The sequence below is a fragment of the Loxodonta africana genome, unplaced genomic scaffold (assembly GCF_030014295.1).
Source record: "Loxodonta africana isolate mLoxAfr1 unplaced genomic scaffold, mLoxAfr1.hap2 scaffold_272, whole genome shotgun sequence".
Classification (NCBI taxonomy): domain Eukaryota; kingdom Metazoa; phylum Chordata; class Mammalia; order Proboscidea; family Elephantidae; genus Loxodonta; species Loxodonta africana.
Genome location: NW_026974995.1, coordinates 75,893 through 89,761, shown reverse-complemented (window position 1 = coordinate 89,761; position 13,869 = coordinate 75,893). Strand labels below are relative to the sequence as shown.

General features: G+C 38.9%; 1 pseudogene; it reads right to left on the bottom strand.

Annotated features, from left to right (window-relative positions):
* Positions 1-11,244: 11,244 nt before the first annotated feature.
* On the bottom strand, positions 11,245-13,125 carry LOC111748901 (olfactory receptor 4C15-like; annotated as a pseudogene).
* Between the last annotated feature and the right edge of the window lie 744 nt (positions 13,126-13,869).

The following is a 13,869-nucleotide window of genomic DNA, read 5'->3' as shown; positions in this document are numbered from 1 at the left end:
TATAACAAGTCAACAAGAGCTGAAATATGACCTTGATTATATCCCACCTGAATTTAGAGACTGTCTCAAGAATAGATTTGACACACTGACCACTAATGACCAGACACCAGATGAGTTGTGGAATGACATCAAGGACATTATACATGAAGAAAGCAAGAGGTTATTGAAAAGACAGTAGAGTAAAAAAAGACCTAAATGGATATCAGAAGAGACTGTGAAAGTTGCTCTTGAACATTGAGTACCTAAAGCAAAGGAAAAAATGACGAAGTAAATGAGCTGAACAGAAGATCTCAAAGAGCAACTCGAGCATACAAAGTATTACGATGACGTGCAGACACAGAAAACCAAAATGGAAAAACATGCTCAGCATTTCTCAAGTTGAAAGAACTGAAGAAACAATTTAAGCCTTGAGTTGCAATATTAAAGGATTCAATATTAATGACCCAGGAAGCATGAAAAGAAGATGGAAGGAATACACAGAGTTATTATACCAAAAAGAATTGATTGACTTTCTACCATCAGGAGGTAACACATGATCAGGAAGCAATGGTACTGAAGGAAGAAGTCCAAGCAGCACTACGTTTACTACATTGGCGATAAACAAGGCTCCAGGAATTGATGTAATACCAATTGACATGTTTCAACAAACTGAAAGGGCCCACTCATCTATGCCAAGAAATTTGGGAGACAGCTACCTGGCCAGCTGACTGGAAGAGAACCATGTTTATGCCTATTCCCAAGAAAGGTGATCCAACCAAATGTGGAAATTATTGAACAATATTGTTAATATCACATGCAACAAAATTTTGCTGAAGATCATTCAAAATTGGCTGCAGCATTGTATCGACAGGGAATTGCCAGAAATTAAAGCCAGATTTAGAAGAGGAAGTGGAACCAGGGATATCATTGGTTATGTCGGATGGATTCTGGCTGAAAACAGAGAACACCAGGAAGAGGTTTACCTTTGTTTTATTGACTGTGCTAAAGCATTGACTGTGTGGACCATAACAAATTATCAATAACCTTATGGAGAATGGGAATTTCAGAACACTTAATTGAGTTCATAAATAACCTGTACATGAACGAAGAGGCAGTCCTTTGAACAGAATAAGCAGATACCACATGGCTTAATGTCAGGAAAGGTGTGCATCAGGGTTGTATCCTTTCACCATACCTATTCAATCTGTATGCTGAGCAAATAGTCCAATAAGCTGGACTATATGAAGAAGAAAAGGGCATTGGGATTGTAGGAAGACTCATTAACAATCTGCGCTACACAGATGATACAACTTTGCTTGCTGAAATTGAGGAGGATTTTTAGCCTTTATTGATGCAGATCAAAGACCACAGCCTTCAGTATGGATTACAATTCAACATAAAGAAAACAAAAGTCCTCAAAACTGGACCAATAAGCAACATCATGATAAATGTAGAAAAGACTGAAGTTGTCAAGGATTTCATTTTACTTGGATCAACAATCAACACCCATGGAAGCAGCAGTCAAGAAATCAAAAGGCACATTGCATTGACCAAATCCGCTGCAAAAGGTCTTTTTAAAGTGTTAAAAAGCAAGTTATGTTACCTTGAGGACTACGGTGCACCTAACCCAAGTCATGGTGTTTTCAATATCCTCATATATAAAAAAAAAAAAAAAAAAATATGGGAATATGACTAGAGTAGGGAATTTATTTGAAACATTCTTTGTGTTATGTTAAAATATGATCCATGGTTATTTTCAAGATCAAGGGACTAATCTCAGCAATGATTACGTTCATTCACCAAACTTAAAGTTTTGTTGTTGTTAGGTGCCCTTCAGTTGGTTCCAACCCATATTGACCCTATGTACAACAGAACAAAACACTTCCTGGTCCTGCACCACCCTCACAATAGTTGTTATGCTTGAGCCTATTGTTGCAGCCACTGGGTCAATCCATCTCTTTTGAGTATCTTTTTCTTTTTCGCTGACTACCTAGTATGATATCTTTTTTTCCGCTCTCTACCTAGTATGATATCTTTCTCCAGGGACTGATCTCCCCTTATAACATGTCCAAAGTATATGAGAAAAAGTCTTGCCATCCTTGCTTTTAAGGAGAATTCTGGCTGTACTTCTTCCAAGACAGATTTTTTGGTTCTTCTAGCAGTCCATGACGTATTCAATATTCTTCCCCACCAACAAAATTCAAAGGCATCAAATCTTCTTGGCCTCCTTATTCATTGTTTAACTTTCACATGCCTATGAGGCTATTGAAAAATCCATGGTTTGAGTCAGGTGCACGTATATCCTCAAGGTGACATTTTTGCTTTTCAACAAAAAGGCCTTTTGCAACAGATTTGCCCAAAGCAATGCTTCCTAATTTTTTTTTTAAATTATGCTTTAGGTGACTGTTTATAGCTCAAGTTAGTTTCTCATGTGAAAATTTATACACTCATTGTTATGTGACCCTAGTTGCTATCCCTTATAATGTGACTGCACATTGTTCCTTCCCACTCCAGATTGTCCATTTGCATTCAACCAGATCCTTTCCCTTTTTGTCTGTGGACAGAAGCTGCACATTTATCTTGGGTATCTACTTGAACTCAGAAGCACAATCTTCAAAAGTATCATTTTATGTTATAGCCCAGTCTATTTTTTGTCTGAAGAGTTGGCTTCGGGAATGGTTTTAGTTCTGGGTTAACAGAGAGTCCAGGATCTATGTCTTCTGGAGTTCCTCCAGTTTCAGTCAGACCATTAAGTCTGGTCTTTTTACTAGAATTCGAGTTCTGCACCCCACTTTTCTCGTGCTCCATCAGGGATACTCTGTTGTGTTCCCTGTCAGGGTGGTCATTGGTGGTAGCTGGGCACCATCTAGTTCTTCTGGTCTCAGGCTGATGGAGTCTCTGGTTTACGTGGCCCCTTTTGTCTCCTGGGCTAATATTTTCCTTGTGTCTTTGGTGTTCTTGATTCTTCTTTGCTCCAGGTGGGTTGTGATCAACTGAGGTATGATAAATGGCCACTCGCTACCGTTTAAGACCTCAGACACCACTCACCAAAGTGGGATGCAGAACATTTTCTTAATAAACTTTGTTATGACAATTAACCTAGATGTCCCCTGAAACCATGGTCCCTAGAACCCTGCCCCTGCTACACTGTCCCTCAAAGTGTTTGGTTGTATTCAGGAAATTTCTTAGCATTTGGTTTAGTCCAGTGGTGCTGATGACCCCCGTATTGTGTGCTGTCCTTCCCTTCATCTAATTCTTGTCTACTATCTAGTTAGTTAATGCTGCTTTCCCTCCATCCCCACCCTCATAACTATCAAAGAATGTTTTCTTCTGTATTTAAACCTTTTTTTAAATAAATTTTATTTTGCTGTAAGTGAAAGTTTACAAATCAAGTCAGTCTGTCACATATAAGCTTATATACACCTTACTACATACTCCCATTTACTCTCCCCCTAATAAGTCAGCCCGCTCCCTCCTTCCACTCTGTCCTTTCGGGACCCTTTTGCCAGTTTCTAACCCTCTCTACCCTCCCATCTCCCCTCCAGACAGGAGATGCCAACACAGTCTCAAGTGTCCACCTGATACAAGTAGCTCACTCTTCATCAGCATCTCTCTCCAACCCATTGTCCAGTCCCTTCCATGGCTGATGAGTAGTCCTCAGGAATGGTTCCTGTCCTGGGCCAAGAGAAGGTTTGGGGACCATGACTGCCAGGATTCTTCTAGTCTCAGTCAGACCATTAAGTCTGGTCTTTTTATGAGAATTTGGGGTCTGCATCCCACTGTTCTCCTGGTCCCTCAGGGGTTCTCTGTTGTGCTCCCTGTCAGGGCAGTCATCGGTTGTGGCCGGGCACCATCTAGTTCTTCTGGTCTCAGGATGATGTAAGTCTCTGGTTCATGTAGCCCTTTTTGTCTCTTGGGCTCATAGTTATCGCGTGACCTTGGTGTTCTTCATTCTCCTTTGCTCCAGGTGGGTTGAGACCAATTGAGACATCTTAGATGGCCGCTTGTTAGCATTTAAGACCCCAGATGCCACACTTCAAAGTGGGATGCAGAATGTCTTCATAATAGACTTTATTATGCCAATTGACTTAGAAGTCCCCTTAAGCCATAGTCCCCAAACCCCTGCCCTTGCTCCGCTGACCTTCGAAGCATTCAGTTTATCCCGGAAACTTCTTTGCTTTTGGTCCAGTCCAGTTGAGCTGACCTTCCCTGTATTGAGTATTGTCCTTCCCTTCACCTAAAGTAGTTCTTATCTACTAACTAATCCATAAATAAAGTTCTTCCACCCTCCCTCCCTCCCCCCTCTCGTAACCATGAAAGAATGTGTTCTTCTCAGTTTATACTATTTCTCAAGAACTTATAATAGTGGTCTTATACAGTATTTGCTCCTTTGCATCTGACTAATTTCACTAAGCATAATGCCTGACAGGCTCCTCCATGTTATGAAATGTTTCACAGATTCGTCACTGTTCTTTATCGATGAGTAGTATTCCATTGTATGAATATACCATAATTTATTTAACCATTCCTCTGTTGATGGACACCTTGGTTGCTTCCAGCTCTTTGCTGTTGTAAACAGTGCTTCAATAAACATGGGCGTGCATATATCTGTTTGTGTAAAGGCTCTTATTTCTCTAGGATATATTCCGAGGAGTGGGATTTCTGGGTTGTACGATAGTTCTATTTCTAACTTTTTAAGAAAACACCAGATAGATTTCCAAAGTGGTTGTACCATTTGACATTCCCACCAGCAGTGTATAAGAGTCCTAATCTCTCCACAGCCTCTCCAACGTTTATTATTTTGTGTTTTTTGGATTAACGCCAGCCTTGTCGGAGTGAGATGGAATCTCATTGTAGTTTTGTATTCTGTTTATGCCTTGTATTAGGGCTCCTAGGGTTGTCCCTATTTTCTCTTCCATGGTCTTTATCGTTTTAGTCTTTATGTTTAGGTCTTTGATCCACTTGGAGTTAGTTTTTGTGCATGGTGTGAGGTATGGGTCGTGTTTCTTTTTTTTTGCAAATGCATATCCAGTTATGCCAGCACCATTTCTTAAAAAGACTATCTTTTCCCCAGTTAACTGACACTGGGCCTTTGTCAAATATCAGCTGCGCATATGTGGATGGATTTATATCTGGGTTCTCAATTCTGTTCCATTGGTCTGTGTGCCTGTTTTTGTACCAGTACCAGGCTGTTTTGACTACTGTGGCTGTATAATAGTTTCTAAAATCAGGTAGAGTGAGGCCTTGCACTTTCTTCTTCTTTTTCAGTAATGCTTTATTTATCCGGGGCTTCTTTCCCTTCCGTATGAAGTTGGTGATTTGTTTCTCCATCACATTAAAAAATGACATTGGAATTTGGATCGGAAGTGCATTGTATGTATAGAGGGCTTTTGGTAGAATAGACATTTTTGCTATGTTAAGTCTTCCTATCCACGAGCAATGTATGTTTTTCCACTTATGTAGGTCCCTTTTAGTTTCTTGCACTAGCACTTTGTAGTTTTCTTTGTATAGGTCTTTTACATCTTTGGTAAGATTTATTCCTAAGTATTTTATCTTCTTGGGGGCTATTGTGAATGGTATTGATTTGGTGATTTCCCCTTCGATGTTCTTTTTGTTGATGTAGAGGAATCCAAGTGATTTTTGTATGTTGATCTTATAACCTGAGACTCTGCCGAACTCTTCTATTAGTTTCAGTAGTTTTCTGGAGGATTCCTTAGGGTTTTCTGTGTATAAGATCATGTCATCTGCAAATAGAGATAATTTGACTTCTTTCTTGCCGATCCAGATGCCCTTTATTTGTTTGTCTAGCCTAATTGCTCCGGCTAGGACCTCTAGCACAATGTTGCATAAGAGCAGTGATAAAGGACATCCTTGTCTGGTTCCCGTTCTCAAGGGGAAATGCTTTCAGGCTCTCTCCATTTACAATGATGCTGGCTGTTGGCTTTGTATAGATGCCCTTTATTATGTTGGGGAATTTTCCTTCAATTCTTATTTTGCTGAGAGTTTTTATCATGAATGCGTGTTGGACTTTGTCAAATGCCTTTTCTGCATCAATTGATAAGATCATGTAGTTTTTGTCTTTTGTTTTATTTATATGGTGGATTCTAAACTTATTGCCCATTAATGGTTTTTCTAATACTAAACCAGCCTTGCATACCTGGTATAAATCCCACTTGGTCATGGTGGATTATTTTTTTGATATGTTGTTGAATTCTATTGGCTAGAATTTTGTTGAGGATTTTTGCATCGATGTTCATGAGGGATATAGGTCTGTAATTTTCTGTTTTTGTGGTGTCTTTACCTGGTTTTGGTATCAAGGATATGGTGGCTTCATAGAATGAGTTAGGTAGTATTCCATCCTTTTCTATGCTTTGAAATACCTTTAGTAATAGTGAAGTTAACTCTTCTCTGAAAGTTTCGTAGAACTCTGCAGTGAAGCCATCCGGGCCAGGGCTGTTTTTTTGTTGGGAGTTTTTTGATTACCTTTTCACTCTCTTTTTTTTATTATGGGTCCATTTAGTTGTTCTACTTCTGATTGTGTTAGTTTAGGTAGGTAGTGTTTTTCTAGGAATTCACCCACTTCTTCTAGGTTTGCAAATTTGTTAGAGTACAATTTTTTGTAATAATCTGATATGATTCTGTTAATTTCATTTGAGTCTGTTGTGATATGGCCCATCTCGTCTCTTATTCGGGTTATTTGTTTCCTTTCCTGTATTTCTTTAGTCAGTCTGGCTAATGGTTTATCAATTTTGTTAATTCTTTCAAAGAACCAGCTCTTGGCTTTGTTAATTCTTTCAATTGTTTTCCTGTTCTCTATTTCATTTAGTTCAGCTCTAATTTTTATTATTTGTTTTCTTCTGATGCCTGACGGATTCTTTAGTTGCTCGCTTTGTATTTGTTCACGTTGTAGGGACAGTTCTCTGATTTTGGCTCTTTCTTCTTTATGTATGTGTGCATTTATCAATATAAATTGACCTCTGAGCACTGCTTTTGCTGTGTCCCAGAGGTTTTGATAGGAAGTGTTTTCATTCTCATTGTATTCTATGAGTTTCTTTATTCCCTCCTTAATGTCTTCTATAACCCAGTCTTTTTTGAGCAGGGTATTGTTCAGTTTCCAAGTATTTGATTTGTTTTCCCTGATTCTTCTCTTATTGATTTCTACTTTTATGGCCTTGTGGTCTGAGAAGATGCCTTGTAATATATTGAAGTTTTGGATTCTGCAAAGTTTTGTTTTTGACCTAATATGTGATCTATTCTAGAGAATGTTCCATGTGCACTAGAAAAAAAAGTATACTTTGCAGCTGTCGGATGGATCGTTTTGTATAGGTCTATGAGGTCAAGTTGGTTCATTGTAGCAATTAGGTCTTCTGTGTCTCTGTTGAGCTTCTTACCAGAAGTCCTATCCTTCTCAGAAAGTGGTGTGTTGAAGTCTCCTGCTATAATTGTGGAGGTGTCTATCTCACTTTTCAGTTCTGTTAAAATTTGTTTTATGTATCTTGCAGCCCTGTCTTGGTTACATCTTCCTGGTCAATTGCCCCTTTAATCATTATGTAGTGTCCTTCTTTATCTTTTGTGGTGGATTTAACTTTAAAGTCTATTTTGTCAGAAATTAATATTGCTACTCCTGCTCTTTTTTGCTTGTTGTTTGCTTGATATATTTTTTTCCATCTTTTGAGTTTTAGTTTGTTTGCGTCTTTAAGTCTAAGGTGTGTCTCTTGTAGGCAGCATATAGACAGATCGTGTCTCTTTATTTGTGCATTTAGTTCATTTACATTCAGTGTAATATGTGTTTAGTGCTATCATTTCGATGCCTTTTTGTGTGTGTTGTTGACAATTTCATTTTTCCACTTACCTTTTTGTGCTGAGTTGTTTTTCTTTGTAAATTGTGTGTTCCTCATTATCATAGTAGTTGAATTTACGTTTACTGAGTCTTTATGTTCTCCTTGGTTTTTGAGTTACGGAATTGTTATACCTCTTTGTGGTTACCTTAATATTTACCCCTATTTTTCTATGTAAAAACCTAACTTGTGGTATATTGCCTTGTTTTTCTCTCCATATGGCAGTTCTATGCCTCCTGTATTTAGTCCCTCTTTTTGATTATTGTGATCTTTTACATATCGACTTCAATGATTCCCTGTTTTGAGCATTTTTTTCTTTTTAAAAATTAATCTTAATTTGTTCTTGTGATTTCCCTATTTCAGTTGATATCAGGATGTTCTGTTCTGTGACGTTGTGTTGGTATCTGATATTATTGATTCTCTGATCAAACAATTTCCTTCAGTATTTCTTGTAGCTTTGGTTTGGTTTTTGCAAATTCTCTAAGCTTGTGTTTATCTATAAATGTTTTAATTTCACCTTCATATTTGAGAGAGAGTTTTGCTGGATATATGATCCTTGGCTGGCAGTTTTTCTCCTTCAGTGTTCTGTATATGTCATCCCATTGCCTTCTTGACTACATGGTTTCTGCTGAGTAGTCTGAACTTATTCTCATTGATTCTCCTTTGTAGGAGACTTTTCTTTTATCCCAGGCTGCTTTTAAAATTTTCTCTTTATTTTTGGTTTTGGCAAGATTGTTGATAATATGTCTTGGTGATTTTCTTTTTGGATCAATCTTATTAAATGGGGTTCGATGAGCATCTTGGGTAGATATCCTTCCATCTTTCATGATGTCAGGGAAGTTTTCTGCCAACAGATCTTCAACTTTTCTCTCTGTATTTTCTGTTATCCCTCCCTGTTCTGGGACTCCAATCACATGGAAGTTATTCTTCTTGATAGAGTAGCACGTGATTCTTAGGGTTTCTTCATTTTTTTTTTGATTCTTTTATCTGATTTTTTAAAATCTATATCAATTCCCTTATCCTCCAGGTTCTCCACTCTGCATTCCAATTGCTCTATTCTGCTCCTCTGAATTCCTATTGAGTAATAATCTAATTCTGTAATTTTACTATTAATCTTTTGGATTTCTGAATGCTGTCTATGGATTATTGCAGCTTATTAATTTTTCCACTATGTTCTTGAATAATCTTTTTGATTTCTTCAACTGTTTTATCAGTGTGTTCCTTAGCTTTTTCTGTAAATTGGCTTATTTCATTTCTGAAGTCATCCCTGATGTCTTGAAGCATTCTGTAAATTAGTTTTCTATATTCTGCAACTGGCAATTCCAGGATTGTATCTTCATTTGGGAAAGATTTTGATTCTTTAATTTGGGGAGTTGTAGAATCAATCACGGTCTGCTTCTTTATGTGGTTTGATATTGACTGCTGTTTCCAAGCCATCTCTAAGATATCGTATTGGTTTATTTTATATTTGCTCACTGAGTCTTATCTTCTTTTGTTTTCTTTCAATATAAGTAGATGGGCTACTAAATTGTGCTGACTTGATTGTTGTAGCCCTTGAATCATTTATGTCCTATTATCAGCTGGATTGAGCTGTTACCAGATATATTAGCCTAAGAGTCCATTCACTATTCTTGAGTAGAATCTGATTTTGGGTCACCAAGTGTGTGGTGCAGACTGTCACCTATCCACCTAGAGGAGTGGTGGTGCTAGCTGTGTGCACCAGATTCTAGTAGCAGCAGGCGGTCACACTCCAGGGGAGGCAGGATGCTGACAGGCTTCCCCCAATTGCCAGTGAGGTAGGTGTGTCTCTATTCCTTAAGCACTTTGGTGGGTGGGCTCTGCAGCTGTACCTTAGGCATCCAATGCATGTACCTCTACACATTGGTAGATATCACTATCCTCAGACCCCTAAGGCAGGAGGCTATGTGGTCCGGTGGGAGCTTCAGCCCTCAGTTCCCTGTTGTGGGTCAGTGAGGGCTCTGTTGAATATGCAGAGATATCAGACCTGGGAAACTTGTCTTTCCAGTAATCTCCTTAAACAATTACAGTCAGATCCCTATCAGAATTGCCTTTGCATTATAATAGCCACCTTGTTCCCTGTAGGGATGAAAGCCCAAGAATGTGGATCTCATATGATTGGCTAGAGCTGGTTTTGTTTTTTTAGTCCAATTTTGGGAAGTCTGGGAAGGATTTTTGGTCCCTGGGTTTTTTGTAGCTGCTTAAAAAAAAAAAAAAAAATTCTCTCAGGCCAGGAGAATGGGTTAGAAAAAGACCAAAAAAACAAAACAAAAACTGCAGAGCACTTCACTCTCTGGTTCAGGAAATTCCAATGTTAATGAAGTCTCCTGGGAAAGGGAGGGGAGGGATCGGATAGATAGGAGAGAGTAGTAACCCAGAATATAGACAAAGCTACTTATCTTGTTTGGTTATGACTGTTTTATCTAAGATTCCCGAGGGGTGTGTAGCCTGTGTGTGTTGGCTGGGTCCAGATTATCCCCGAGGGTCAGGCCCGTGTCCTTTACTTGTGCTGTCTCAGAAGCCCTGGTCAGTTTCTCCTCTCCCAGTCCAAAGCCCAGGGCCAAGGTTCCCTGGCTGGGAAGTCACACTCCAGGTTCCAAAACCAGTCACTGCCTCCCGGTGACTTCTCATCCTGTCAGCCATGTCACTGTGCTGCCTGCTTGCACTGGATAGGCTTACCCCGAAGTCACTTCTGGGGGCTAGGGCTATGCCCTGTGTTTGTGCCATCTCAGGATGCCGTGCTCAGCTCTCTGTGCCCAGTCCAAAGCCCGGCACTAAGGTTTTATGACTGGGATGCTGGATCCAGGCTTCGCAAACAGTCGTTGCTTCCCCATGCTTGCTAGTTCTCAGTCTCTGTCACTCAGATCAACTCTTTAGATCTGTGTATGATGGTCAGGGTTCGTATATTTTCATGTATGTGATCGACTCACTTGTTTTTCTGAGTGTTTGTTGCAAGAGGGATCCAAGGTAGCTTCTACCTAGTCAGCCATCTTGGCCCCGCCCTTGTGGTAATTTTTAAAGCAGATATCTTTCTTCAAATTGAAGTATCCATCAATTCCTACTTTGCTAAACCTCAGAATCATGAACAGTTGAGAATTTTTCAAATTCTAATACAGAGGTAATCATACAAATTTTCAGTTAGTAATAGTAACAACAAGTCTCCATAACAAAACAGTATGAACAAGATTTCTTTCAGATGCCAAGATGTCAAAAAAAAAAAAAAAGTCAAACATTGAGCTGTCAAAAAACATGCTTAATGGGTAAAGGCTATTTAATGTGAACTAATTCAGAGATCCTATAGAACTAAGAAATTTGTGAGAATAAATTAACAGGGAATATTACAGCATTAATGAACAGAATAGCTCATAAATGTAATAGATGACATAGGTTCTGATATTAATTTTTTAGCAGTGACTTAAACAAGTTGGAAATTTATTTACCTCTTACATATAGGAAGTCTGAGCCAAGTAGTATGGAGTTGCTATTACAACTCTACAACATTAGGGTTTTAGGATCCTTTAGTCTTGCTTTTCCACTAACCTTAACACACATCCTCAAAGTCCAAGATGGCTGTCTGAATTCCCGTCACAATTCCACATTTACAGATTTACCATTTATATACCACTTTCATTTACATTTTACTCACCATAATTTGTTCACATGGTCACACCTAATTACATTGGATGCCGGGAAGTGTCTTTTAGCTAGGGAGCAATGTTTCTTAAAAAACAACAGCAGCAACAAAAAACAAACAAAAAAAAACCATTGCCATCTCCTGAATTTGGACTCAAAAGTTTCCAGATTTTTGATCTTTATAAGGAAAGGAGACTGCCACATCTTACTGCTGTAGAGCAGGTGGTGGTTTCAAACCACCACACTTCATGTCAGTAGCCGAGGGCTTACCTGCTGTGCCACCAGGTCTGCTTGACTGGGATCAAGACCCTGAAAGTAAACTTTTTTTTAAGTTAAAATAGTTTCAGGAAGTTCCTATTAATGATATCTAAGATTTTTTTTTTCTTTCCATAAAGGTTTTTCAAAGTATGGCGTCAATGGCAAAAAGTTTAATGGATAATCTGAATCCTCTTTTTTAGTGATTTCTTTTCATTACTATATTCTAGGCAAGCATAAAATTCAATTCTCCTTAGATTACCTAAAAGGATACTGAGCTGCCAGCTCCAAGAAATGAGCTATCCGAGGGTGGTAATAGCATTTCCTGACCTACTCGTTAATATTTTTCTGTGGCATTACACTACATTCTGCCTTACAAGTTTCAGCCCCCATAAAGTATTTGGTTAAGTGCATTTTGATTCCTTTCCACTTGAAATTTGAATTTTTAAGTTTAGTGTTTTATTTTTCACCAGAAACCCAGCAATCTGGTCCATAATTTCCTCATGGCATTTTTCACTTCCTTATTTCTGAAAGTATAAATCAAAGGATTGAGCAAGGGAGTTATGAAAGTGCAAACTATGGCCACCATCTTATCGAAGGAGAAAGCAGATGGAGGTCGGGCATACATAATTATACACGGAATAAAAAACAAAACCACGACAGCAACGTGAGTTCCACAGGTGGAGAGAGCTTTCAGCCGTCCTTCAGAGCTATGAGTTCTTAGGGAGAGCAAGATGACACAATAGGAGATGAAGAACAAAGAGAAGATTATGATGCAGATAAACCCACTATTGGCAACCACCAAAAGGCTAAGGATCTGAGTGTCAGTTCAGGTAAGCTTCAATAATGGGTACAAATCACATAGGAAGTGATCGATAACATTGGGGCCACAGAAGGACAGCTGGAAAGCAAAGACAATTTGTATCACAGAATGCAAGAAGCCCCCTGTCCAGGCTACCCCCATCAGGATACCACAGAGCCTCCAGTTCATGATAGAGGGGTAGTGCAATGGCTTGCAAATGGCCACATAGCGGTCATAGGCCACGGCGGTCAGGACAGTCACCTCCACTCCAGCAAAGAAGTGGTCAGCAAAGACCTGGGTCGTATAGCCCTTGAAGGAGATGGTTTTCTTCTCATAGAGGGAGTCCACAATCATCTTTGGCGCAAATGCAGAGGAATAGCAGGCATCCAGGAAGGACAGGAAGGCCAGAAAGAAGTACATCGGGGATCCCAGGACTGTCGGGCTGCTGACAATGGTCACCACAACTAGCAAATTGCCCCCAACAGTGGCCATGTAAGAGAACAAAAATACAACAAATTCTATTTTTTGAACACTTGGATTCCATGAAAGACCCAAGAGGATGAACTCAGTTACAAAGCTTTGGTTTTGCATATTTCAGAGGAAAAGGTGGAAGCTACCACAGTGACCACGTAGAATCTGAAATTAGGAGAAATATATTTGTCTTAAGCCAGTTTATTATATTAGTGTAGTCATCAAAATTATTGGTGCATCCATAAGCAAAATTATTTTAAGTCCTTCTGTTGTTGTTAAGAATACAAAATTAGAAATTTCTTGAGCCATCAGTCAGAACTGAGGTTAAAATCTTAAAACAGTCAGAGTTTCAACATGGGCGAAGGGAACCATTCACATGTGGTAGGGATGACAAATGGTTTTTAAAGTGGGTGCCAGCTTTGACTTGTTAGGAGTGGCCACCTAGAGTGACATGTTGAGGAGGATTCTGAAGCACATCCAAGCTCTGAGGAAAGGAGGACTGTAATGTATTAGTTATGCCTCCCCTTGACATGGCATGGGAACCAGAATGACTTGCATGAGAAATACATCTCTCTCAGGAGACTGCCTTACCTACAAATAAAAGAATAGCTGACATGCATTTTAACAGGCAATTGGAAATCATGCCTATTCCCCCAAGTTTTTCTTTAAAATTTTGAGTTGAACTGGGCCTTCAAGATGAATTAATTCATTTCTTATCAAAAATAAAGGCCAATGGAACATTGCCTAACTGTATGCTTAACAAAAATAAGGATGCATTAAGTTTTGGGTTGTCTTTGTTTTTGTTTTAGTCATCATTTTAAAATGTAAACACAAGTTGACAAAAATAATAATACCTACTTCAAAGTGTTCTGC